The sequence below is a fragment of the Callithrix jacchus genome, chromosome 9 (assembly GCF_049354715.1).
Source record: "Callithrix jacchus isolate 240 chromosome 9, calJac240_pri, whole genome shotgun sequence".
NCBI lineage: Eukaryota > Metazoa > Chordata > Mammalia > Primates > Cebidae > Callithrix > Callithrix jacchus.
The window spans coordinates 38,994,116-39,018,333 of record NC_133510.1 but is presented as its reverse complement, the minus strand read 5'-3'; the positions used below and the strand labels follow the sequence as shown (position 1 = coordinate 39,018,333).

The window sequence follows — 24,218 nt, the reverse complement described above, 5'->3', positions numbered from 1 at the left end:
CACACTCCTCTCCTCAAAATAGCAACGAGATGCTCTTTAAGAGTTGTGAACAATGGAAGGCATAATCTGGATGCATTGTAGAAATGATTGTGGTAAACCAAAGAGTGAAAAATGGGATGACAGAAGTCCGGGGCTTTCTATCACTTGGAACTTTTGTGTGCAGCTGTTTGCAGATTGGTAGGAGATGACAAAACAGATGGTAGAAGAGGTCGCCTCTGCCTTTGCTCATTCACCCTGTCATCTGTTAGGTTTGCCCATACAGGATAGTAAATGGCTTCCTGAATTTGTTAAGCACTTAGGCTGGTAAATTTCTCTCTATCTAATATGGAGTTCTGTTTAGGGAAAAAAATATCAAATGAATGCTCTGTGACAATAGTGATTCAACAGAGTTTGTATCTATCTTTCAGCTTTAAAATTCATAGAATCTGATTAGTATTAAGTCTTTGACCTTTATTTTTTATCTTATTGTACTTTCGATTTAATGCTTTTGTTTCTGTTATACATTTTGTTGATAGCATTAGTAAGTTGTTGGTAAGTACTGACATAACTTGAATATTTTTCTTCAATGTGATTCTGTTTTTTAATGAGACAGAGTCTCACTCTGTTGCCCAGGCTGGGGAGTAGTTGCATGATCTTGGCTTTCACTGTGGCCTCCTTCTCTTAGGTTCAAGCAATTCTCATGCCTCAGCATCCTGAATAGCTGAAATTGGTATATGCCACCACGCCTGGCTAATTTTTTGTAGACATGGGGTTTCACCATGTTGGCCAAGCTAGTCTCGAACTCCTGACCTCAGATGATCTGCCCACCTTGGCCTTGCAAAGTGCTGGGCTTACAGATGTGAGCCATTGTGCCTGGCCTTTTGTTAAGTATTGAAATAACTTGAATATTTTTTCTTCAGTATGATTGTTTGTGAAAGTGTTTGGGACGGCACAAGCTTCCCTTACTTTCTTATAGTTTTACTCTCACTCATCTGAGTAGTTTGCCAGTGTAACTGTGTGCTTCCTCCTTTTTCTCTCTTCTTTGTTATTCCATTTATGTTTTAATCTTCCATCCTCCTCATACCTTACCAAGTCTGGTAAAATGACTTATTTAGGAATGATCTAATGGGTAGTGTGGTTGAAGCATGGTCCGTGACATATGAATCTGCATGAGGAATCCTTCCAGCTATTTCTTGATATTCTCCATCTCAGTGTCAAACTTACCTGGCATGATATCATTACCAACCGTTTCAACAATGATGCCCACACTCTTGGTTTCCAGAGATTATTTCCTTCAGTATCTGGCCAAATTATAATTGTTTGCTTTGGGACAGGCTAGATACTTATTAATCCATCAGGCAATTATTGTATGTGAACTAGTCAAATGTTAACTAGGAGACACAGAGGTGAACAGGAAATGTTCCCTGTAGCTGGCACCTTGGTCTTCAGATTTTTTTTCACTGTCAGATTTGAAAAGTAGATGTGGTTTTCTGAAGGCTTGGAGTGTATACTTGTGCCATTTGAGGTCTCTGAGGTTTTTTGGTGCTCTTGCCTCACAAGTATACTTTAGTCATATTTAATAGGATCTTGTTTTATTTCCTACTAAATATGACTATAGTCTTATGACTAAACTTTTGTAAAACTTACTACATTCTATTTTATTTTTAGTAAAGATAGGGTCTCTCTGTGTTGCTCACGCTGGTCTCAAACTTCCAGCCTTAAGCAGTCCTACCTCTGCCTCCCATGAGGTCTTACTATTTTAAACTCCTGTTGTTAAGAATATGTTCTTGCATATAATTTTTAAATCATCCTTTATTTCTCCTGGGTAAGTAAGTAACTTTCTGATTATATTCCTTAATTAGCTTACAGACCTCTCATTGCTGGCCTAATTAATTTTAATCCCCTAAAGATTTTTCCACACATTTCACTTTTTCCTGTAGTTTTAGTAAATTGTCCAAATAGTTATATTCGTTTACTATTTAGCAGATTTTTTTTTCCATTTGACCTTCTCTGCAGAAATCTAAGCAGAAAAATTTATAAAGCATTATTATTTTTTCTTTTCAAGACCGGGTCTCACTCTGTCGCCCAGGCTGGAGTGCAGTGGTGCAATCTCAGCTCACTGCAACCTCTGCCTTCCGAGTTTAAGTGATTCTCCTGCTTCAACCTCCCAAGTAACTGGGACCACAGATGCGTTGCTCCACAACCAGCTAATTTTTTGTATTTTTTATAAACACAGAGTCCTGCCGTGTTGCTCAGCCTGGTCTCAAACTCCCAGGCTCAAGTGATCTGCCTGCCTTGGCCTCTCAAAGTGCTGAGATTACAGGTGTGAACCACCACGCCCTGCCTGTAAAGTCTATTTTTCAGCATATTCTGCTTATTTGCCCCAAATGAATATATCTGTTTGTGTTTTTTTTTCTCCTTGAGACAGGGTCTTACTCTATTGCCCAGGCTGGAGTGTAGTGGCACCATTTTGGCTCACTACAGCCTTGATGTCCTGGCGTCAAGTGATGCCCTCACCTTACACTCCCAAGTAGTTGGGACTGTAGGTGTGCACAGCCACACCCAGCCAATTAAAAAAATTGTGTGTGTGTGTGTGTATGTGTGTGTGTGTGTGTAGATGGCATCTCCCTATGTTGCTCAGGCTGGTTTTGAACTCCTGAGCTCACGCAGTCCTCCTGCCTCAGCCTCCCAAATTGCTGGAATTACAGGTATAAGCCATGTGCCCAGCTTGTGTTTGTGTTTTTCTTGATTTTTCTTCACTTTAGTTAACCAGGATCATTTTGACTTCTAACATCTGTTTGCACTATCACTTTTTATTTTGGTAGCATTTAGAAGCTATTTCTAGTTTATCACTCAGGTTGTTTTTTAAAAAAGATATACCCATGAAAAGTATAAAATCCTGATGAAAGGTCTAAATAAACTGAGGGGAAGGAGATGGAGCAGAGTAGGACTCTCTAGAAATTTCCCCACATAGAAACTTCCATTTGAACAACTATTCACATGGAAATATATTTTCCACAAGAGCTAAGGAAATCAAATGAGTGATCGCAGTACTTGGACACATTCTTGTATTACCTGCATCACTGCTTCTCCATCCCCAGGCAGTACAGTGTGAACAGAGACATAGTTCGCTTAGGGGAAAGGGAGGAAGTGAGCATGGAATGTTACTTGGATCCCAACACTGGGCCTGCCACAGTAAAACCCACCACCAGCCAGACCCCCACAGGCCCATTATCCAGGCTGTACCTGTAGACCTGCCCTGGCAGCAGTTGAGACCACACAGCCCCAGGATTTAGGCGTATGATAAACTCAGTCCTCAGCCCACACCACTGCTAGGCTGACATCAGTGGCTCCAGGTTGCAGACAGGCCTCACTGACCCTGGTCTTCTATCCTGCCCCTAACCCTAATCCTGCTATAGCAGGCCCCAGGCTTCTGGCACTGTCTTGCTGGCCATAGCTACACTGGGGTTCTGGAATGCCTCAGTGCTGTACCAGCCACATCTTCCCTGGGCTCTGGCAGTCCTGTGCCAGCTGCAACTATCCCAGGATTTTGGTGCCCACCAGCACTGTGCCTGCTGCAGGGCTTTCCCAGACAAAGCAAGTTTGTGAAGACTATGGTAAGTGCCTATTTCTCCAAATGCACAGACATTGACCACAAGAATCAGGGAAACATGGCATCACCAAATGGACAAAATAAGGTGCCAGTGAATGACACTAAAGAAACAGAGATGTATCTATTACCTTGTAAAGAATTCAGAATGCCTGTTTTAAGGAAGCTTAGCGAACTTCCATAAAATACACAGAAACAAGTTAATGTAATGAAGAAAATAGTAGGTGACCAGACAGAAATTTAATAGAGAGATTGAAATAATAATTTTAAAGCAGCTATTCTAGAGGTAAAAAATAACAGTGAATGAAATGAAAAATATAATAGAGAGTATCAACAACAGAATCTATCAGTCAGGAGAATCTGTAAACTCAACAGCAGGTTATTTGAAAACGTGGTCAGAGGAGAAAAAAAGAATGAAAAGTAATGAAGAAAGCATATAGAATCCATGGCATTACATCAAAAGAACAAATGGTTGAGTCAGAAGTTCATGAAGGAGAAGATAAATATAAAGGAGTAGAAAGTTTATTTAAACAAATAATAGTATAAAACTTTCTAAACCTGGAGAAAGATAGAAATATTCAGGTTTAGGAAAAGTCAGAAGTCTGCAATCAGATTCAATCCAAGTAAGATTATCCCAATTTATATTATAATCAAACTGTTGAAGATCAAAGATAAAGAGAGGACACCCTGAAAGTAGCAAGGAGAAGAAGCAAATAACATATAAAGAAGTCTCAGCATCGCTAGCAGCAGGCTTCTCAGCTGAAACACGGTAAGGGTGATATATTCAAAGTGCTAAGGGGGAAAAATCATGGCAACCATAAATACTGTACCCAGCAGATCTATCCTTCACAAATGAAGAGATAGACTTTTCCAGACAAGCAGAAGCTTGGGGAGTTCACCACCACTGGACCTTTTTTTTTTAAAAACAAATACACACACACACACACGAAGTACTAAAGGGTGCTTTTCAAGCTCAAAGAAAAGTATGCTAATGAGTAACATGAAAATATCATGAAACATGAAAGTATAAAACTCACTGGTTAAAGGAAATACACAGTCAAATTTAGAATACTCAAATATTCCAGGTGTGGTGACTCTCTCCTGTAGTCTCAGCACAGCACTTTTGGAGGCCAGGCAGCCTTTGAGGTCAGGAGTTCAAGACCAACTTTGCCAACATGGTGAAACTCCGTCTCTACTAAAAATACAAAAATTAGCTGAGAGCAGTGGCACATACCTGTAATCCCAGCTACTTGGGAGGCAAAGGCATGAGAATCACTTCAACTTGGGAGGCAGAGGTTGCAGTGAGCTGAGATAGTGCCACTGTACTCCAGCCTAGGTGACAGAGTGAGACTCTGTCTCAAAAAAAAGAGAGAATACTCAAATATTGTGCTGGTATGTAAGTTATTATATCTTTAGTATGAAAGTTAAAACATAAAAGGCAAAACTCCATCTCTCAAAAAAAAATTTAAATAGGAGAGAGGGCAGTGACTGGAGTAAATAAATGAAGTGACATACTGTATTCATGATTGGAAGGCTCAATATAGTAAAGATCTGTTATTCCAAATGTATATAAAGGTTTAAGAAAATTCCTATAAAATTTCTAGCAAGATTTTTGTAGCTCTACACAAGATGATTCTAAAGGTTTACATACAAAGACAAAGTAGTAGACTAGGCATGCTGGCTCACCCTGTAATCCCAGCACTTTGGGAGGCCAAGGCAGGCAGATAGCTTGAGTCCAGGAGTTTGAGGTCAGCCTGGGGAGACTTTGTTTCTACAAAAATGCATAAGTTAGCCAGGTGTGGTGGCTGTAGTCCCAGCTGCTCAGCAGGCTGAAGTGGAAACATTGCTTGACACCAGGAGATTGAGGCTGCAGTGAGCCAAGATTGTGTCACTGTTCTTCAGCTTGGGTGGTAGAATGAGACCCGCTCTGGAGGGAGAGAAAGGCAAAGTAACTAGAATAGTTAACAGTTTTGAAAAAGAATAATGTGGCTGGGCACGGTGGCTCACGCCTGTAATCCCAGCACTTTGGAAGGCCAAGATAGGCGGATCATCTGAGGTTGGGAGTTCAAGACCAGCCTGACTGACATGGAGAAACCCCGTTTCTACTAAAAATACAAAATCAGCCTTGCATGGTGGCGCATGCCTGTAATCCCAGCTACTTGGGAGGCTGAGGCAGGAGAATCACTTGAACCTAGGAGGCGGAGGTTGTGGTGACCCAAGACCATGCCATCACACTCCAGCCTGGGCAAAAGAGCGAAATTTCATCTCAAAAAAAAATAAAAATAAAAAAAAAAATAATGTATGTGGTATCCCCCTACTCACTTTTAGAATTTATTATGTCACTACAATCTTCAAGAGTGTGATATTAGAAGAGAGACAAGAAAGCAAACAGAATATAGAACCCAGAAATAGGCATGTGCAAGTGCAGTCAGCTGATCTTTGACAAAGGTGCAAAAATATTATAGTTGAGGAAGGGTGATCTGTGTAACAAATGGTTATAGAGCAGTTGGATGCCCATGGACAAAAAAAATAAAAACCCTTACATAAAAATGAGCTGAAATAGACCATTTATTAAAATGTTAAACATAAAACTGTAGTACTTTTTAAAGAAAACATAGGAGAAAATCTGATAAAGTGTTCTTAGCCATGACATCAAAAGCATAATCCATAAAAATAATTGATCACTCGAATTTCATTGAGAGTAAAAGCTTTTGCTTTGTAAAAGTCTATGTTAAAAGGTAGAAAAGACAGCATATGAATTGGGGGAAAAAACCACTTGGAAACTCTATATTTGACAAACATTCTATCTAGAGTATATAAACAGATCTCAAAACTCAGTGGTAAAAAACTCAGTTAGAAAATGGCAAACATAATGACATGTTTCACCACTAAGGATGTACAGAAGACAAATGAGATAACCACATGTGAACGCTTATCATAGGACCTGGCAGTTATACTTCTGGGCATTTATTCCAGGGAAATGAAATGTTAGAGCCACACAAAAAGTTGTACGTGAATGCTCATACCAGTTTTATTTCTAATAGCCAAAACCTATGAACAATGAAATGTTTTTGTTTTTTGAGAAAAAGTCTCGATCTGTTACCCAGACTGGAGTGTAGTGGCACGATTTCGTCTCACTGCAACCTCTGCCTCCCAGGTTCAATTTATTCTTCTGCCTCAGCCTCCCAAGTAGCTGTGATTACAGGTGTGCACCACCACGCATGGCTAATTTTTGTATTTTCAATATTTCATCTCAAAAAAGATGACAGGGTTTCATCATATTGGCCAGGCTGGCCTCAAACTCTTGACCTCAGGTGATCCACCCGTCTTGGCCTCCCAAAGTGCTGAGATTACAGACGTGAGCCACCTTTCCCTGCCAAAATGTTCTGTAATTTATAAATAGCTAAACTACCTGTGGTACATTCACATAATGGAATTCTGTGCAGCAAGAAAAAGGAATGTGTGATTGGTACCTGCAAGAACTTGAATGACTGTCAAGGGCATTATGTGGAATGTAAAAAGGTAATCTCAGAAAGTCACATACTGTGTGATTCCATTTATATAACAAACATTCTATAAATGACAAAATGATAGAGATGGAGAACAGGTTAGTAGTTGCCAAGTGTTAAGGATACTGGGGAGAAGGGCATTGGGCGCCACTAAAGGGGTAGTCCCAGGGAACTCTTTGGGAATGATTGTCTGTCTTCTAATTGTGGTAATGAATACACAAGTTTATACAAGTAATAAAGTGATATAAAATCCAACACATTGTACCAATGCAAGTGTTCTAGTTTCGATATTGTATTATATAGTCTTACAAGATGTAATGATCAAAGGAAACTGGGTGAATGGTACACTGGACCTGTCTGTAATATTTTTGCAATTTCCTATGAGTCTATAAGTATTTCAGAATAAAAAGTTAAAAGATATACTCAGCAAAAAAAAAAAAAAAAAAAAAAAGATATATTCAGACTTTACGCTGTCTGCTAGCCACAGATTGCTTTAAAAATGAATATCAGGCCAGCTGTAGTGGCTCCTGCCTGTATTCACAGCACTTCAGGAGGCTGAGGTGGGCAGATCACTGAGGTGGGCTGAGGTCAGGAGTTCAAGACCAGCCTGACCAACACGGTGAAACCCTATCTCTCTAAAAATACAAAAATTAGCTTGGTGTGGTCACATGCACTTGTATTGCCAGCTACTTGGGAGGCTGGGGTGGGAGGGTCACTTGAACCTGGGAGGCAGAGGTTGCAGTGAGCTGAGATTGTGCACTCTAGCCTGGGTGACAGAGTGTGAGACTCTGTCTCAAAAAAAAAAAACCAACAAAAAACAGAATATCTGAAATAAAGTTAATTTCAGTTCCTTGATCACATGAACCATGTTGCAAGTGTTCATGTGACCACCTTATTATATAGCACAACTATAGAACGTTTCCATTATTGCATAAAGTTCAATTGGGCAGTGTGCTCTAGATAAACTCCTCTACTGTAGTGCCAGTTGTCATCTACAAATTTCTTAGAGAACAGACTCAAACTTATAAATCAAAACAGTAGTCTATATCAGTAAAATTAAATAGAATAAATAAATTAACATGTATTTTTTAAAAAGTGCCATGAATTTCGAGGCCACGTTCTATATTTTAACAAGAAAAGGAAATGAAATATTTGCTTCATGTTTGAAGTAGGAATAAGGTGTTTTTCCTTATCTGCCAAAGTAGTTGCTGTCTTTTTCCATAATCACAATATAGCATGTTTAGGAGACAGGCAAAATAGAGAAGGATGATTAGTGAGAAATTGCTATGAAAAGTACTTTGAATATCCCATACTTCTTGTTTTCTATTTCTTAGTGACCAGCTTACCAATGGTAGCTTACCATTGCAGAGGAAGTGTGATTTAGCAACCATATCTTAAGCCAAAATTCTATTTCTGGCTCAAAGTGAGCTTGAGGAAGTTACAAATGTATTCTTCTCATTTGTACACCAAATAAGCAAATTAAGATAAAAGCAACTATTGCTGGGTGGACTGTAGGACTGCAAGATATGTTACTCTAAAATGATCCCACTATTCCAGATTATGTATAAAATGGTTTGCTTACAAGTAGATTAAATAGAGTTTTCAGGAATTATGCAAAGAATCACATGAGGTAGAAAGAGCAACTTTGTCAGACATAAAAAATTTTAAGGCTTGAATTTGGGGAGGAAACACAAGAAAACAAAGACATAGGGTAAAATTTTTATTTCATCCCAGGTTAATTAATAATTTTGACAAACTTTGGGAGGATAAGCAGACATTCTGCACTTTAGAGACCAGATTTTGAAGTTAAATAGGTCAGGATTTGCATTCCAGACCTGCCATTTACTATCTGGAAAGTTACTTTCTCAGTTACAGGTGATGTATAGATGGTCTCAATTTTAACACCTAATAATGACTTTTTGTTGAGGTCGTTCTAAGGAGAGCACATACCAAGTTAAGTATACAGCTATAATTACTGATAACAATCTTAATTTTATCAAGATACGGAATATAATGGTAGTGTTAGGAAAATATAAATAGCTTCGTGTATTATCCTTTTATGAAGCTTTATTTTTAGACACATGATAATTTTTTTTTGTGGGTGGGACACTAATTTTAGCTTGTAACAAATTGGTTAAAATCAGAGTTCCTATAGCCATTCTGAAATTTAAGCTCGTGTGAGTAAATTGATCAAGATCACTTGATTTAAAGCCAGTAGGGACAAATCTGTATTTTGTAAAATCTAGAAGACAGAGAGAATCTGTGCAGACAGCACAATCACACATCCATGAGCGTAATTTTATTTCAGTGTAATCCCTGCAAGATTTTTCTATGGCTAGATCCATATAATCTCTGAATGAATAGTGAAAAAGTTTAGTTGATTATAAAGATATATAAAAACCTGTAATGTACAGTGTCAAATCATCAGAAAAGATTCCATATAACTTTTCTTTTTCTTTGCCTTCCAAACTGCCAAAACATTGAAAAAGAGGTCAAGAACAAAGGCCAGAATACTCATGAGTATCCTTCTGGCCCTGGTTCACAGTAACAGTGCAGGAGAGTTCCAGTTTTAGCCTATAACTCATTGGCATATGGTCAGTTTGAAGTTTTCTGTAGTACTTTTCTGAGGTAGAGAGAGGGAACCAAAAATGCTGACATCCTCATTTGACATCGTCACTCCAGCCTGTGTACATACCAGCACTTCCTGTGTAAAGCCAATCCTAACTCTAGAGGACACCCCCAGCCCTCAGCTGACCTGCATGAGGACAATGGCAGGAATTGGTGAAGTTTCGACAGCATTAGCCCTCGGATGCCACAACATGTATGAACATACCATGTCTTATTATTATACCTTTCACTTCATAAAGATCAACTTTTAAAGTTTATGAAAATTGTATTTATTCACAGCAAGTGGTTGTTGCAGGTAGGTTACTAGCTCTCAAAATCACCACTCCATTACAGTATTACACTAGATGATGGTGTGTTCAGGAAAGAGCTAATTATTTAGATTTATAATGCCTTGGAAATTACATCAAAAAAATCTATTGGAAGCTCTGAAGTATACATTTCGTGTGTTCCTCATGTAGTATGGCTTTATCTTGACTGCCTTATCAGTCTTGGCCCCAATTTTCTTATCCACACACTGGGAGGATTTCTAAATGTCTTAAGACTTTATGATGTTACTGTGTATTTCCGCAGGTAGTTTCCTCCATGCTTTCACTTGTTGGTTCATAAGCTACATCAGGTGTCTGTTTTACTATACCCATCAAAATTTTTTCACATACTTTCAAAGTGCTTTAAGGTAATACACAATTTTTAGTTTGTTATTCTTGTAGAAACATAATTTTAAGAAGTGATGTTACAAAGTTGAGCTGAATCTAAGTATTATGGTTTGATTCTGACTATAACATATAAATATCACAGGAAAAGGAACGTGTGTTATGTAAATGTTGAATTTACATGGTGATTGATGTTTAGGTATTTTAAAAAATCTGTTAATGTGATCTGTTAACTAAAATATACCTTTTTAGGCTGTGCATGGTGGCTCACTCCTGTAATCACAGCACTTTTGGAGGCTGAGGCAGGTGGATTACCTGAGGTCAGGAGTTCAAGACCGGCCTGGCTAACATGGTGAAACCCTGCCCTTACTAAAAAGACAAAAACTAGTCAGGTGTGGTGGCGGGCACCTGTAATCCCAGCTACTTGGGAGGCTGAGGCATGAGAATCACTTGAACACAGGAGGTGGAGGTTGCAGTGAGCTGAGATCATACCAGTGTAGTCCAGACTGGGTGACAGAGAGAGACTCTATCTCAAAAAAAATAAAAATCCTGTTTTATTTTTTTAGAAATGGTGCCTCACTCTGTCGCCCAGACCAAGGTACAGTGATATGATCATAGCTCACTATGTAACCTCAATCTTCTGGACTCAAGTGATCGTCCTGCCTCAGCCTCTTGAGTAGCTGGGGCTATAGGCACATGCCATAACACCCAGCTAAGTTTTTGAAATTTATTTTTGTAGAGATGGGGTCTCACCATGTTGCCTAGGTTGGTCTCAGACTTCTGGGCTCAAACATAATACATTCATTTTGATTTATAGGCATAATGAGGATGAGAAATTTACCTAATCGGTACCTTCCTTTTTAAAAACCTGATATGTTTTTGTAAAGAAATTACTCGGGATTGCTAGGTAACCTGCATATCCATTCCTGGAAAAAAAATGGAAGGCCCTTGTTTGCTTTTAGGAATATCGAGAGCTACACACAGTTTCACTATTCAGCATTGCTTGCACTATTTCTTACAATTTTTTGATGTCTGTCAAAAAGAATCCTGAGATACTTTTAAGATCTGTATTTAAAGGGAAGTTTGTTATAAGCCTAAATGCCATAAATGCAATAAAGCCATGTGCATTTGGCATCATACTTCCTAGTCCACCCAGTATTCTAGAGCTCTCTCAGTACATTTTGAAACACCTTCATGGAATTTTGAAATGCATTACTTGCGTAGTTCCTTGAGGCTGCATCACTGCTAAAAGAAGAGTTATGAAACAGATCTCTGTACTTCCCACCAGTTAGTTCTTTGTCATGTTGAACACTAGGTGCATATGTGTCTAGTGTCTAAGTACAGAATGCCTATAGTTTCTACCAGCAAATTATGGATCCACATCCTTGCTCCAGAGGCAGGAAATAGGTTAATCAGAAGATTGCTGGATGTTATGAAAGGAATCTTTTATGGGGGGCTGTGAGTATTGTTTTGCAATTGCCATTTCTGAAATATCTCAGGTTAAAACATTTGGATTTTTTCAGCATGCAACATATAAAATAGATGAAGTCACTGGTATTTCTCTTTGTTTACTATTAAATGATAATAATTTGTACCATTACAGAAAAATGATTGTGGATTTTCTTTAGAATAGTTCAGTGCTGTCGTTTTAGCACAGAGGTGTGTTTTTTTCTTGCTTTCATGATCCGGGAACAGTTGCTTGAGGGAATGGCATTTCTCCCTGTGAGTTCCTAGCACAGCAATGTTTCCTGAGAGGAGTGGAAGTGAGCTGTGCTTTAAGTGCAACCACTGTTGACCCTTGTCACCCCAGTCTTTTTTATTATAACCTCTTTCCTTCTACTTTTGTCACTTCTTTCTATTTCTAATATTTAAGATTTATGCTTTACCCAGTTTCTTAAAACTTATTTGTACACCTAATATTCTCTTGGTCATCTGTTATTTGGGGATAACATCCAGGTCAGCTGAGGGCTGGGGGTGTCCCCTACTTCTAAAACATTGGCAAAGTACATTGGTGATTCTCAGGTTTAAGGATTTCTTGAAATAACATTATCTGATTTATTGGTATCTGAAGTATAGTTGGCTTGACTAGATACTTCAATCATTGTGGCTTAAGAGATCTTGTAGTCTTTCATTTTTAACTGAAAAATCATTTTAGGTGAATGTTTTATTTCAGTAAAACATTTTAAATTTTAAACCAATATTTTTGTTGAGTAGGAAGGAGAAAAAAAATAAACATCCAGGTATAAGCTACTGTAACATTTTGAGGTGTTTTTTCCTCTTTGTATCTATTATTTTGTGCAACTGAGGCTGTACCGTATGTGAATTTGAATTATGCTTCTCCCCCTGACCTCCACTGTGTGTCATCAAATTATTTCAGGTTACTAAAAATTCTCAGGAAATTTCCATTTCAGTTGCTGTGCACTGTTCAGTTACAGGGTAGTGTCTTAAGTAACACATCTACTATTATTAGATATTTAAAATTTTGTTTTATAAATAGCCATGAGAAAAGCATGAATTGGTAAGACTATCTTACAAGGTGCCTTTGGTGTGTGTGTGGGGGGGGGTCTCATTGTAGTTGTATTCTTGATTTTAAGATATCAATAATAGTTCAACCTTAGATTTTTTTTTTTTTTTTTTTTGAGACGGAGTTTCGCTCTTGTTACCCAGGCTAGAGTGCAATGGCGCCATCTCGGCTCACCGCAACCTCCCCCTCCTGGGTTCAGGCAATTCTCCTAGCCTCCTGAGTAGCTGGGATTACAGGCACGCGCCACTGTGCCCAGCTAATTTTTTGTATTTTTAGTAGAGATGGGGTTTCACCATGTTGACCAGGATGGCCTCGATCTCTTGACCTCGTGATCCACCCGCCTCGGCCTTCCAAAGTGCTGGGATTATAGGCGTGAGCCACCTTGCCCGGCCTCAACCTTAGATTTTTAAGCACAAACATTGAATTTGGATTTTAAACACATGTGTTGGGCATATGTTTGTTTAACCTTATGAATATTACCCTTTTTAAACTTTTACTTCCATGTGACAGGTAGTGATGTGCTTGCCATTTTAAAATTTATATTATTATTGTTGTTATTATTTTTTAAGAAACAGTCTTACTCTGTTGTCCAAGCTGGAGCACAGTGGCATGATCTCAGCTCACTGCAACCTCTGCCTCCTGAGTTTAAGTGATTCTCATGCGTTAGCCTCCCAAGAATTACAGGTGCATGCTACCATGCCCAGCTAATTTTTGTGTTTTTTGTAGAGATGGGGTTTCACCTTGTTGGCCAGGCTGGTCTTGAACTCCTGACCTCAAGTGATCTGCCTGCCTTGCCCTCTCAAGGTTCTGAGATTACAGGAGTGAGCTACCATGCCTGGCCAATTTATATTATTTTTATAGAAACAAAGTTTTGTCATTAGGTTGCCCAGGCTTGACTTAAACTCCTGGGCTCAAGCAGTTCTTCCACCTCAGCCTCCTGAGAGCTGGGACTATGGGCAAATACCACCACACCTGGCTTAGCCATTTTAAAAATGTGGATTCATTGCTTTTTTCAGAGAGAGAAAGTGGAACGGAAGCCATTATTCAAATAACTGGACCATTGAGAAAACTAATAGAGGACTTCAACTAAGGCAGGCCCTTCTATGTTCCAAGTCTCATATGAATGAAAACTAGATCCATGTATAGGAGATAAATCAAGCATGGGCTGTGAAAATGTTGGTAACTGGAAAAACACTAATTCACAAAGCTTTTGGCCAGTTTTTCTTTGTTTTATCAGGTTATCAATGGCCTGAGATTTTCCCAAATAATTCAGCCACAGGAAAGAGAGAGAGAGAGAGAGAGAAAGTTTTTTGTTTTTGTGACATTGTAAAACGTTTCTGTGTCACAGACTTGGACCAAGATGGTGTACTGACCTTTCTTGTGGAATGAATATAACTGAGTTTAGAGTACTTTGAGTTACTTATAAATTCTTAAGTGTGCCTTCTATTTAAAACTTACAGTCATAAAGATAATAATAGAAGAGAAATCACTAGCGTAATACGATTGTATGGTCAGAATTTGTAAGTTTGAAGTCTTCAAGTACTTTTATATCAGAAAATTTGAGGATTTTTTTTTTTTAATTTGACTTCAAGATCTCAGGGAATTCCTTTTTTTATTTGCCCATTCTTTTTGTTCCCCTTGTTAGCGTAGATGGTGTAATATAGGCAACATGATTTTTTTGTTTAAAAATACATTATCTGATATTTATTAAATCCCAGATACATGTTAATATTAAAAAATAAGTTGGCCATGGGCAGTGGCTCATGCCTGTAATTCCAGCACTTTGGGAGGCCAAGGCAGGCAGATCACAAGGTCAGAAGTTTGAGACCAGCCTGGCAAACCTCATCTCTACTAAAGATACAAATAATTAGCTGGGTGTGGTGGTACACACCTGTAATCTCAGCTACTGGGGAGGCTGAGGCAGGAGAATTGTGCCATTGCACTCCAGCCTGGGTGACAGGGCGAGACTCCATCTCAAAAAAAAAAAAAAGTAAAAGTGGAATTTATTACAAAACCTATGTTTTATTCTCTATGATAAGCAATGAATATATTTATTTGTAAGATTAAAAGTAGACTCACAATTTGAAAACCACAGTAGTAGTAATTTTTTCCTGTTGTATTTGCTGTCATTTTCTTTATTTTAATTTTTGTATTTCTTGCATCTCAGCCTGTCATATGCTTCCCTTCAGAGTGTGCCTGTAGTGCACAGACGTGTTCTAAAGATCAACTTTGTAACTGAACCAACTGGACTCCTGTCCAGTAGTTTATACCCTTCTTGGCATCTCTCCTGGCCATTTGTTTAATCTTTCCAACTCATTTAATCCTCTGGCATTAGAGCTGACAGCTGCAGTTGCATATGGAGTTCATAGAGTAGCTGAATAAAAAAATGTCATGACCCAGTTCTTGTATTGAAACTGATAACTAAATCGGCAGCTCTTAATGTTGAAGTGGGAATGATCAAGCTGTGTAATTTTCTTTGGAAGTTCACGTATATTCAGTGAATAGTTTTACTTCCTATGTCTTTCTGTAGCAGAAATGCTACAGACTTATTTGGCAGGTCAGGTGGAGCAATTTCTTGATTTTACAAGAAGAAAGTTTATGTATAAAAGGGGTAGATGATTGATTGAGTGATATTGTGTCTGAGAACTTCTTGTCTTATTGCTTATTGAACATCTATTAGACACAGTGCTTTGTGTTATGTACACTTTATTCCTGATCCTGAGAAGAATCTTGTAAGATAGGTGATATGACCCTATTTTTCATGGAGAAAGCAAGCTCAATTAGATTATTTATATAAAAAACAATCAAAACTTTGGCCCATTAAAAACATTTTTTTTTTTGTCTTGTTGAGTTGTCTGAGTTCTTTGTATATTCTGTATTGTCAGAATTATGAGCTAAAAGTGTTTTTCTCCTCTAAGGCTTTCTTTTTTTATACTTGGTATCCTTTGAACAGTGATGTCCAGTTTCAGTCTCTTCCTGTACGGTTAGGCCTCTGTATCCTGTTTAATAAACTTTGCCTACCTGAAGGTCATAAAGGTATTTTCCTATAGTATTTCCAGAAGCTTTACTATTTTACCTTTCACATTTAGGTCTGTGATTCATCTGGAATTGATTTGAATGAATAATAAGCGACAGGAGTCAAGATTCATCTTTTCGTCCCATTTGCCCACTATATTTCAGTGGCAGCTTTGTAATCTCTACAGTTTTGACTATAAATTCTGACATTTGATATTTCTAGAATCTAAACTATCTCAGATTCTTTTTGTAGTTTTTCTTAAATTGTCTCAAGCACAGACTATGTTTTCTATTTTATCCCAGCTAGTACAGTGAGATAAAATAGAAAATATATGTTGTGGGAAAAGAAATTTTATCAGTCTTTTCTTTTTGAGATGGAGTCTCGCTCTGATGCCCAGGCTGGAGTACAGTGGCACAATCTTGGCTCACTGCAACCTTCGCCTCCTGGATTCAAGCAATTCGCCTGCCTCAGCCTCAAGTAGCTGGTACTACAGGTGCCTGCCACCACAGCCGGCTAATTTTTGTATTTTTAGTAGAAGATGGGGTTTCACAATGTTGTCCAGGCTGGTCTCGAATTCCTCACCTTGTGGTCCACCCACCTCAGCCTCCCAAAGTGCTGGGGTTACAGGCATGAGCTACCATGCCCAGCATTATCAGTCTTTTTTAATGGATGACAGCAGCTGGGTTGTATACATTCCTGCAGGAAAAGAAAATGAAATGGCTTCACATTGCTGGATGGGAACAATATGTGTGTTGTTTCTGGGTAAAATCTTCCTAGCTGCACTTTTCTCATAAATTTCTTTCTACTAAAAATCATGTTTGGATTATAGTTCCTCTCACAGGATTGAAAGCAAGTATCAGAGGAGCCATCTATTCAAAACAGAGTTCTTCAACTGCAGTAACCATTGTGTTCTGTATGTGCACTAAGGTGTCTTTTCAGTTAGTCTACATCAGTTCACCAGTGGGGACCTTTCACCCCGCCTCATTTGTTTTGTTTCACTTACTCTTTTCAATGGCCTATTTAATTTAATTTATTTATTTTGAGCCAGAGTCTTGCTCTGTCACCCAGGCTGGAAGTGCAGTAGCACGATCTCGGCTCACTGCAACCTAGGCCTCCTGGGTTTAAGCAATTCTTCTACCTCAGCCTCCCGAGTAACTGAGACTACAGGTGCACACCACCAAACCCGGCTAATTTTCGTATCTTTAGTAGAGATGGTATTTTACCATGCTGGCCAGGCTGGTCTCAAACTCCTGACCTTGTGATCCACCTGCCTTAGCCTCCCAAAGTGCTGGGATTACTAGTGTGAGCCACTGCACCGGCTAATTTTATTTTTAAGTAAGCACTGAGATAAAGAATTCCATTGAAGACTTGGTTTTGGCCATTACAAAGAGTAATAGATGTTGGAATACCTTCTGCCAGTTAAAAAGCTATGAAACCGGCTGGGTGCGGTGGCTCACACCTTTAATCCTAGCTCTTTGGGAGGCCGAGGTGAGTGGATCACAAGGTCAGGAGTTCAAGACCAGCCTCACCAACATGGTGAAACTCTGTCTCTACTAAAAATACAAAAATTAGCAGGGCATGGTGGCGTGTGCCTGTAATCCCAGCTACACAGAAGGCTGAGGCAGAAGAACTTCTTGAACAGGGACCCAGGAGGTGGAGGTTGCAGTGAGCCGAGATTGCACCACTGCACTCCAGCCTGGGCTACAGAGCAAGACTCCATCTCAAAAAAAAAATACTATAAAATGGGAAAAATATTTAAGCATTACAGGAATATATTAAAAATAAGTTATAAAGATGTAAGTCCACCTTAAGGAAAAAATTAAACTCTAAGTAGAGAGAGAAATGTCAAATAGCTCTACATGTACTAACGAAGGTGAATTTGCAATTTAAGATCTTCTAGTAAATAATGCTATGGTGCTGTCAGCCCAGGAACTACACTTTGAGAATCATTGTCATAGGCTTGGGAGGTCTACAAGCCTCTTTTAATTATCCGTGTGTGGTATAACATTCTTGGTAAATGTTTGTTGAATAGAATTGATTACGTGACATGGTACCAGGTACAGAAAGTCCCTTCCCTTGAAACACCTAATTCCTTTTAACCTTTTTTCCTTGGTAAGGAACTTTTGTCCTTCTCTCTAATGCATTTCAGAAAAATGTATATACCTGCTGATATGGGAAAGAGTTCATTTCTTGTGTTTGTGAAACTATAGCTCAATAAGAATACCTCAGGGTTTCCTTGGTACATATACATCATGTTGAGTGTAATTGTGGGCTATAATGTTCCTAGGCATGCTACTTTAACTGAAAATCATAAATCCTGTAGTCTTTTATAAGTTAAACCAAAAGTAACACTGATCCTGTTTCTAGCAATGGCGATTTATTATTTGGTCTGGGGGCAGTGGAAGGGTAGACTGGATTATTTCTGTGCATGCCTTTGCCTTTTCCCTGGCATCACAGTCCTTCAAATACTCTGTTGTCCATTTTTTAAAAGAAAAGAACCAAGTTATAGCATCCCAATTGCTTGTTAACATTCATGAGTTTTTATCCAGCATGAATCATGATTCAGCTGATGGTTGAAAATTTTTTAAAGTGAACAGCATTTTGGAGACTATTAAAAGCCTTTTTAGAAAGTCACATAGCGACTCTGGACAATGAATTAGCTTAACCTGCAGGAGGTAACTGTACATCAGCTGAGAGGTCTTCTTTGAATCAGGTGGCAAGCCTTCTTGGGCAGAGTGTTTATTTAAAGAAACTTGAAATGAATGTATTGACATTTATTGGGCTGTTACAGAAATTAAGTTAATGAATAATGCCAACCTCTATGAAATAAAAGTTGGTTAAGTGGCTTAATTACACATCAAAGTCCCCTTTAAAACCCAACTATCTGCCTTGAGAAAATAAGAAGCAGACCCTTTTTTTTTTTTTTTTTTTGAATTTTGCTATATCAAGAGATACGGTGTTAGGTATAAGAAGCAGACTCCTCTGTTGAAATCATTTCATAAAATTTGTTACAGAGCACAATATTCAGAAAAACCCTAATTGTGATATGTGTCACACAATAACTTTTAGAAATGTACCAAATGCTGGTTGTGATTATGTCTACATAGTGGTTTTGTAGTTTAATTTTCTTCTTTATATCAAAACAATTGAAGTTAGTTGGAACTCATTTTAAATATACTTACAAATATGTTCAACAGAATGTATATTTGAAATTGCTGTAGTTTATGATAAAAGTATTAGAGCAGAATGTAAAATAATATATTTGCGATATAGTCATGTGTAGAGGTATATGCATGTATACCAAAATGATAGACGGAAGAAGTTATCAACAGGGGTTATCTCTAGGTGATGGGAAAGAAACTACATCGGTTACATTTTTGCTTATTTCTCTTATAATTTTTTTTTTAATAAAATCTTAATTCCAGAGTTTTTTAAAAAAGCAATTGCAGGAAGTATGGGAATCAGTATTTCTTCTAGCTTTAGCAAAGGTGAAAAGCTGGTGCTGCCCCCATCTTTGGCAGCCTTGCTTTCCAAGAACAGACAATGAAGGTGGAACAGACTCTAAGAGAATGTAGTTAGATGTTTATGGACTTGAGAGCTATTATGGACACCCAGGCCTGCTGACTCTATTTCAGTTTCAAGGTAAAAACTCTGGTCTGAGCTCATTGCAGAGGTTTGGGATTTAGATGACTGCCAGATTTAGGTCACAAGGTAAAGTCTGGGTCACAGCCGGGAAGGTAGAAATCTAGCGTCAGAGTCACTGGGCAGTCAGTCAGTCACTGTCCGGCTACCAGGCAATATAGCAAAGAAATAGGACGATACGGAAAGAAGATTTTTATTTTGTTTTCCTTAGTTTTTTTAATGTTTCACCTGATTTCCAGTTTTGCTAAGGGTAGACTTCTCTTTCAGGTTTCCTCAGAAAGCACAGAGAAAGTTGTGACTTCTGCAGGGCCTTCAGGGTCTCCCAGGATGTCAAGCCACTTCCCTTTGAGCCCTTCTCTGTTGTCCTGGAGAAAATGTGGTAATCTGATGAGCCAGGGTCATTAGTCCTGGGACATAGGCTTCCTGCCTACCAGCTCATCAGGACTAGAAAACACTCTTGCTGCTTGACCTGCTTCAGAACTTGTCACCCACCTCCACTCCATTAGCTCAGATGTGTCCGTGACCCAGCTCCATGGGTACTTCCTGAATAACCAAGAGTGGTATAGCCCAGGCTTAATGTTATCTTCATTCACAGCCATTTTTTATTTGTCTTTTCAACAAAGATTTAATGAGCACCCCCTGCGTGCCTGACACAAGATTTCTTGGTAAACAAGACAAAGCCCCCTGTCCTTATGGATTTTCCTTCTAGGAGAGGAGCCAGAAAGTAAAGTGAGTGAAAAACATTCAGTATAATATTAGGCAGTGATAGCTTAAACAACAAACAAGGATTGGAGTAGATAGAAAATGACAGAGATAAGAGTAGTGCTCCTATTTTTAATGGGGTGGTGGGAAAGGAAACACTCACCTGAGGAAGTAGCATTCAACAGATTTGAATGAGTACATTATAGAAAGAAGAGGAAGATCTGGATGAAAATGTCTTAGGCAGAGGGAGCTGCAAATATAAAGGGTCTGAAGCAGGAATGAACTTTGGTCATCTAACTTTGTCAGGGGAGTGTTTTTTAAGAGTTGGTCTAGCTATGTTGCCCAGGCTGGAGTGCAGTGGTGTAATCAATGCAGCTTCAAATTCCTGTGCTCAAGCAATCCTCCCACCTCAACCTTGCGAGTAGCTAGGACCATAGGTGCGTGCCACCACGCCTGGCTTATTTTATTTTTGTAGAGATGAGATCTCACTATGTTGTCCAGGCTAGTCTTGAACTCCTGGGCTCACAATCCTCCCTCCTTGGCCTCCCAAAGTGCTGGGATTTCTCAAAGAAGTGTTAAAATACCTACGCAACTGTTCATCGGATCAATTTATGAGGGATGGTGAGGTCTTTTACACACTTCCAGCCATATAATCAGTAAAATATTATTTAGTTTGCTTTCTTTTTTTTTTTTTAGACAGAGTCTCGCTCTGTCACCCATACTGGAATGTAGAGGTGCAATTGTGGTTCACTGCATTCTCTACCTCCTGGGTTCAAGCAGTTTTCTGCTTCAGCCTCCCAAGTAACTGGGATTACAGGCACCCGCCACCACTCCCGGCTAATTTTTTTGTAATTTTAGTAGAGACGGGGTTTCACCATCTTGGCCAGGCTGGTCTTGAACTCCTGACCTTGTGATCCACCTGCTTCGGCCTCCTAAAGTACTGGGATTACAGGCATGAGCCACCACACTGGACTGCTTTCTTATTTACAGAGATTAAGAGCTTCTAGCCATTCAGTAGGATTCCGTGTCTGAACTGATAACTTTATATTTTTCCAATGAATTGCTGTGCAGTAATATCTAAACACATTTACTGGTGATATCTGTTTTTATGAACGTTTATTGATCTTACCCAGTTGATTGGATGTAATGGAGGAGAGAGCAGGAGAAAGAGTTGCTGATGAAAGAAGTGTTCAGAGTCCTGGAGAACCAGGAGAGTTGGTTGTGAGAAGGCCAGGGAGGAAAGGTCAGGGAAGAGGCACCCAGCGAGATTGGCACCCAGTGAGGGCTCAGGATGCAAGAACTGAACCCGACCTATGGGTTTGGAGCTGCGATGTCACTGCTGGCCTTACTGGAAGCTGTGTCAGTTGAGTGCTAGGTCAGACAGATGTGGCTGAGGAGTAACTAAGAGGTGAGAAGTGACTAGACCGCCCACCCTTTTGAGAAGCATGGAAGAGCAAGAAAGGAATGAGCTTAGACAGCTTGACAGGAATATGAATGGAGCCAAGAGGTTTTTTTGTAAGAGGCTTCTGTGTTGTTTTTTCATGACAGGAAGTCAATTGTTTGTCATTCTGTCTTTACAGAATAAGCAGTTCCCTCAGCTCCCACTTTTAAACATGCTTAATACTTCTTACAGCTGCATAGTTTTCCAGATATTCAAAGAGGTTTCACCTACATTATCTCACTGATTTTCCTGAGAGGATAGTGCCAAATATTATGCCTGTTTATTTCTTAGATGAAGGTCTCACAGCTCAGAGATGGTAGCTTAGAAATCACCCTGTTAACAAGTTGTGTTTTGCCACATACTCTACCTAGCCCAGAGTTCGTGAGCCTATATTCACAGCGTTAACTGATCATGATTTGCCCTATATTTAACTGGTTGTTCTTTGGCTATCTTCAAAAAGAACCCTCAGCAGCCGGGCGTGGTGGCTCATGCCTATAATCCTAGCACTTTGGAAGGCTGAGGCGAGCAGATCATGAGGTGAAGAGATAGAGACCATCCTGGTCAACATGGTGAAACCCTGTCACTACTAAAAAATACAAAAATTAGCTGGGCGTGGTGGCGTGCACCTATAGTTCCAGCTACTCGGGAGCCTGAGGCAGGAGAATTGCTTGAACCCGGAGGCCAAGTTTGCAGTGAGCCGAGATAGTGCCACTGCACTCCAGCCTGGCGCCTGGCAACTGAGCAAGACTCTGTCTTAAAAAAAAAAAAAAAAAAAAAAAAAGAAGAAGAAGAAAAAAGGAAAGAAAAGAACTCAGAGCATTTATGACATAAAACTTGGAGGGCAGATTGAGAAGCTTTTCAGAAGCCCCTCCACCACCTCCTCCCATATCCTCCAGCACACACACACTGGTCTCAGCCGCCTTGCATTATCAAACAGATACTATACATCTATTTGTGTACATGCATGTGCTCACATACACGCTCCACCTACCCTACACACACATCCCTGCTGCACACAAAACCTCAAATTCAGATACCATCAAATGTTCATAATTACATACACCTCAGTCCTAGTCTGAAGGGACAAACTCGGCTACCCTCTCTTTTCGATGCTTTATTCTTTCTGGGGTTTAGACTCGGGGTAGAAAAGTAAAGTTAGAATTGATTTTAAAAGATGAAATAAGAGGTCATAAATAACTTCCTGGTATCAACAATAAACATTCAACAGATGATTACATTTTTGCTGAATTTGCTTTCTCTCTTCAAAAATGCAACCCTGTAGAACTTGAGTGAAACTGATTTTAAGTTTAACCTAAAGCTGTAGTTGTTTACGTGCTTTGGTCCTTTAGGGTATTTTTGGAGCAGCAAGGAGTAACCATTCAGCATCAGGTTTTATCATCACAAAACTTGAATTGTCATAGTTTTTGTTCTGGCCTGATCTCAGCCCTAAAATACGAAAGAGAAGGTTTGTGATGTTGATAATTTGTTAGCTTTTGCAGAATGATGTGTCTTTGCTGTTTACCTGATGCTATACATCTGTTTTATCTTGTTAGCTTCTCTCCCCAACCCCCTACAAGAGGTAAACATCTTTATTTCTCAAACATATCAAAAACTCATCAGGAAAAAGGCCTAGCGTATGCTTGTTCTTTCTGTGTTTAGAACTTTGCGTATTATACAAGCCTCATTTATAGAATGTTCTTTATTATTAGACCCTTTTCTGCTTTACACTCCACACATATTTTAGATTTATTAATGTAATTAATGCATAAACATAAATATACATGTTATACATATGTCCTACATATGTCCTGGTAGAGTCTTCATTTCATATATTTTAGAAATTTTCTTAAGGAAAGAAGAATTAAAATATCTAGATTCCAATTATTTATTAATCACTTTTTGAAAAAAATATGGATACTAAGTGTGGAAGGCAAGGCCTAGGTGCTAGTGTAATTTCTTTCCACCTTTATTTTAGAATGATATTAAGGATTTGGAAGGATAGCGAATATTACTCTAATGAAGAGAGTAATAAACAATCCAATGATGTGAAGAACTAAATCTCATTATTCTTGTTTGACTAAGATACCATCTTTCCAATTTTAATTAAAAATATCCCTGGAGCATTCATAGTTCTGGGTGAGTTTTTTAATGGTTGGACTTGAATGGAAAAGGGCTAGAAATATAAGACCTCCTCACATAGACGTTCTTCGTCAGTATTTGTTGTATTTTTGGCAGTGTATACTTGGGCAAGTCCGGAAACAACAAGCACTTCTCTGAAATGCCAACCATATCAGAGGAATGGTGGGCCACTAAAAAAAAATTGCTTCCGCCGAATCAGGCTAGACTCTTAACCTTAACCCCTTGCAAACTCGGCAGGGGGTTAATAAATTGAACTTTATTAATATTTCAAGTGGTTTATCTTCCTTATAAAGTACTCTGTAGCCTGCAAATACATTTTTGCTCTAAATCACTTTTATGAAACAAATCATTAAAAAACCCATTAAATTAAAACAAAAA

At 38.9% G+C, this 24,218-nt stretch overlaps 1 protein-coding gene across 3 annotated transcripts in view; it reads left to right on the top strand.

Annotated features, from left to right (window-relative positions):
• Positions 1-24,218, top strand: part of FGD4 (FYVE, RhoGEF and PH domain containing 4) — a 242,795-nt gene that overhangs the window by 69,972 nt on the left and 148,605 nt on the right. The window lies entirely within an intron of this gene.